Raw genomic sequence first — 4912 nt, forward strand, 5'->3', positions numbered from 1 at the left:
TATACATTATTTCTTAAAAAGCCAAAGTAGCCCATTTTTCTTCTAGCATTGGGAGAGATTGGTGTTCTGTTGAGCCTGTTGAAGGAGTCAACTTGTGCTTAGGAATAATATTGCTTGGAAAATGTAAAAGGCGAGCTACTTTGGCTGGGAGAGGCCTTCAAGCCTGAGCCTTCCTGAGAGACCTCCCATCCCCCTCTGACTCTGGGCTATGAGCTCCTCGAGAGGGATGGTAGGTAAAATCACTGATGTGGTTTAAATAATTTTTTTCTCTTTTTTATTCAGAGTAGATTAAATGGAATTCATATGAAATATATAAATTAAATATCCATTATGATGGGGCTTGACTGTATTGTCATGATCCCCCTTCTCTTTTCCTTTATCTACATCTGCTCCCTTAAGCTCTTGAAAATTGAACTCCACATCATCAGTCTAACCATGGAGTGTTTCTTCCTCCTCATCTGGTCGTGGTTGACAACTTGCTGTCTCCCCCACCCTCGGTAGTCTCACTCCTCTCCAAGTAGCTTTTAGGGCCAGGGAAGTTGGTTCACTTTGAGTAATTAACTGTCAACTGTGTGGATAGGAGGAAATGACCCTGAGGTATTTATACTGATGGGAGCCCAGGAGAATGGGAGACACAGCAGGTCTGCTGTGCTCCAGGAGTTCTGACACACACGTGCTCATATATATTTGGGTCTATATATTGCTACACACCCAGCCTTGCCTTTCTTTTTTTCTCTTTTGACTTCACCTAGGTGCTCTCTTTGTCCATTCCTGGAGGTCAGTACCAGTTCAGGAGTGGTCCCAAAATGTTTCTTACTTTCAAGCTCTAATGTTTCCTGCTTGGGTCGCCCTGTGACATTCATTATAGCATAGGGAGTGTTTTCCTGCCCCAGGCTATCTTCTCTGACTTTTTCCTTGTTGATTATGTTGGGAGAAGTCATCTAGAGGACATGACTGCTGGTTGACCCAGGAGCTGGATCTGGGCAATCCCAGACTCCTCAGCCCCTCTCTGTCTTCAGAAGGTACACTCTGCTCACCTTTCCCACAGTGGGTGCTGCTTTCATGGACGCAGCCTTGAGAGAGCCATGCGTTGCTGAGACCATCTGGACAGTGTACGTGACGGAACCCCGTTAACGCCTCTATATAAACTCTTAAGATTCTGGCAGGCAGTGCGGAGACCTACTCATCCTGCAGCCCAAGACAAGCCTGGTAAGTAAGTTCCTTTGCTTGTTAAAACTGCCACCTACCAATATGGAGTGGCCTGCCTCCTCTTTGCACCCCAGTGTACGGGGGGCCAGTTTGTGAACCAATGGATAATCTTAATGCTTTGTTTTCTTCTAAGTATATACAAATAAAATAATGTTTTTGTGGTCAAAATTATACAATGAACCAAACATATACTTTCCATTGTGTCCTTAAGGCACTAGCTGGTGTTAAATTGACATGTTTCTTGACTCTTCTTATTCTTTGGGCTGTTTTTTCATCCATGTCTGTTTTTGTTCAGATGATTGTCTACCAATTTATAAAAATATGTAAATTTGGATATGTTTTACTCTCAATTTCAGTTTGTATCCTTTGCTCTCCAATAATCATTGGAGTGCTAGTTTCAGTATGTTCACACAGGGATTCACAATAACAAACATGCTTTTGAAAAATAGTATCTTAACATTTGCAGAGCAGTTTATACAGCATACGCATATGCTTTTAATTCTTCCTGAAAACCCACCTTATCATGGATGGAATTGCTCCTATAGCTGTGGGGTCAGCTAGGGCCTGGGCGGGGGGGCTGACTGGGCCACAGATACCCATGGTGATGGCAGCTTGAGGCCTAGCTCTGAACTGACACACCATGGTTTCTGCTACAGTCTATTGGCCAAGGCAAGTCACAAAGTGAACCAGATTCAAGGGTGGGGAGAGCTGTAAAGTCACATAGCAAAGGATGAGGCTACAAGGAGACTATCTGGAGTCATTTTTGCAATTTTGGAAGAAAACTTCTGCCTTCCTCAAGGAGGTCCTCAAAAACCTTCTTTTTTCAGACATTCCACATTCCAATAAATCTCCATCTCTGGTTTGGTGGTCCCTAAAAATTCCCAATCAATTTTGGCAAGGGGGCAAGTTGTGACAAGAGTTGTCTTCCTAAATTAGTAGCTCTGTTATTGACACTTCATTGTCCCTCATACATTATTTATGAGGTTTTCCTGTGTGTGTGTGCGTGTGCAATTATATTTCTGTGTGCATTTTGAGAAATAAATTGTACAGGTCTCTTTTCTTTCACATTCCCTAGAGAGGTTATAGAGGCAGTAAACATGTCCAAATTTGTGACAAATTGGAATAATCAAGAGTTACCTGTATGGAATGCTGTTAACTTGAGCAATTCATGCTATGTTCCTTCCATTTGAGACACTCAGGGTCTGTTAACAGATTAAAAGTAGTAAAAGACACCGATCTAGAGAATTTTCATTATCTTGTGTTTTAAAAACTCAGATTTTCATTGGTTTGAATGGGCCTGAAAATACATTTTTATTACTAGGGGCATAGAAGCTTCTAGCAGTCTTCTTAATAAAGCAAGGTGAGTTATAAGGAATCATCTGATGAAGGGTAAATGTACCATACTCCATTTTAAGAAAAATACAATATAAAAGTCTTACCATGGAAGAAAATCTTTATATGATCTTTTAAGAAAACCTCAAGAAAAATAAAGACATGACACTATATTAAATTTAAAGCCAGTGACTTATAAGCAAAGAAAAGCAAAGACAGTCTGATTAAGGCGGTTGCATTGTTCTGGCATTTTTTACGTCTCACCCATTTCTGTAGCCTTTTTAGATCATAAGCTTTTAGGGCACAAAGAACAACTCCATCTTGATGTAGTCCTGAGCAAATGCACTGAGAGGTTCTCAATAAATAGGCATTAAGTTGTAAGTCCAGAAGGGGCCTTGAGATGCCCTCTTTTTACTCCCTGGTAGTAGTATTTTAACCAGGTTTTTTAAAAAAGATTTTATTGGGGAATTGAGGGAGGGGAACAGACAAGTTGCTGTCCTTTGGTTCTTCGGTCTAGTTGTGGAGGACTTCGCTTCACTGGCCCATGTTGATATTATCATTGCGCTCTTCCTGGGTGAGGCAGATCGGTCGCTGGACGCTCATGCTGGCTGCCAGCCACACACAGTAGCTTATGGCAGCCCATGGCAGCAGGGGCTGTAGCCTATGCCGTTGCCGGTGACTCACGGTAGCCCAGCTCCAGGTCCAGCTGTTGTTCACCATCTTAGCTGTAGAGGGCAGTGTCACTGGCCCTCATATGTGGGATCCAAACAAGGGCCCTGCTGCTCAGAGCTGGTGTCCCAAGCCAGCTCTTAACCAACGCACTACTCAGCCGGCCTGGTTTGGTTTTTTTTTTTTTAATCTTGAAATTCAGAGACTCCACAATCAGAATTCACTTCTCACCTTTGTCTTGTGCTCTGTTGTGGACATCTGTAGAGCACTGTCAACTCTGCTTGGGACCCTGGCCCGCCCTCCTGACCCATAGTTTGTCCTAAAGGGCTGTCTTGATAGGGCTCTGGGCTTGAATGCACCTTGGTCATGTTCTTCAACAGAAGCTTGGGTGCTTGACCATTCTGACCCTCAGTGTCATTTATAAGTTCTGGGGAGGATTAAACGAGCTTGTGTGCTATCCAAGTGATTGAGGCAGAATAGGTATGGAACGACTCTTTGCTCCCTTTAATTAGTTGCAGAGAAGAACATGACCCCAGGGATGCTTCAGCTTGGTGCTTCTCAAACTTCAATACGCATGTACATCTCCTGCCAATCTTGTTAAAAGGCAGGTTCTGGGCCAGCTGAGTGGCACATTCGTTAAGAATTGGCTTGGGACTACAGCTCTGAGCAGCAGGGCCCCGGTTCGTATCCCACATGAGGGCCAGTGACGCTGTGCTCTCTACAGCTAAGATGGTGAACAACAGCTTAACCTGGAGCTGAGCTGCTGGGAGTCACTGGCGACAGCATAAGCTGCAGTGGGGTGGCAGTGGGCTGCCATAAGCTACTGTGAGTGGCTGGCAGCTGGTGTGAGTGGCTGGCAGCTGGCGTGAGCGGCCTTCCAATGGACGGCAAGCTACTGCCTCACCTGGGAAGAGCACAATGATCACAATACCAACATGGGCCAGTGAAATGACGTCCTCCACAACTAGACTGAAGAACAAAAGGACAGCAACTTGTCTGTTCCCCTTCCCCGACTCCCCAACGCTGTTCCCCTCCCCCAATTCACCAATAAAATCTTTAAAAAAAAAAAAAAAGTAGGTTCTGATTCACCAGCACTGGGGTGGGGCCTGGATTCTGTATTTCTTACCTGCTCCTTGGTGATGGTGGTGCTGCTGGATCATGGGCCACACTTGGAATAGCAAGGTTCCAGCTCCTGCCTTTCTCCTTGTTTCCCAGCAGGGCCTAACCCCAGGAGGAGAAAACGTCTGCAGTGTGAGTTATAATTTACTTCCCTCTTGGGCAAGGGGCCTGTAACACCAGGTCAAGGTGAGCAGAGAGACCTGTAGGCTGTGAGCTTAGCTCTAGGCTCCTGTAATTGGAGGCAGATAGTCTGGTTTCAAAAACTGGCTCTCCCACCCTCTAGCTGTGTGATCCTGGGTATATTATTTACCCTCTCTGTGCCTGTTTCTCCTACAGCAGCATGGGGATCACCACAGTACCTCCTTCAGGGGACTGACTGTTATGAGGTTTAAATGAGATAATAGATGCATGCCCCTCAGCAGTACTAGAACATAGTAAACACTCAGTGGGTGTTACCTTGGCTCTCATTTTTATTAGGAGACAGGTGTTGTTAGAAGATAAGGTGTCAACAGGAGTAAATAGCCTCTACGACAAAAGCTCCTACAAAAATGGCAGCCTCCTTCCCTTCTGCAGCTTGGTCATG

Source organism: Hipposideros armiger, unplaced genomic scaffold (assembly GCF_001890085.2).
Source record: "Hipposideros armiger isolate ML-2016 unplaced genomic scaffold, ASM189008v1 scaffold_124, whole genome shotgun sequence".
NCBI lineage: Eukaryota > Metazoa > Chordata > Mammalia > Chiroptera > Hipposideridae > Hipposideros > Hipposideros armiger.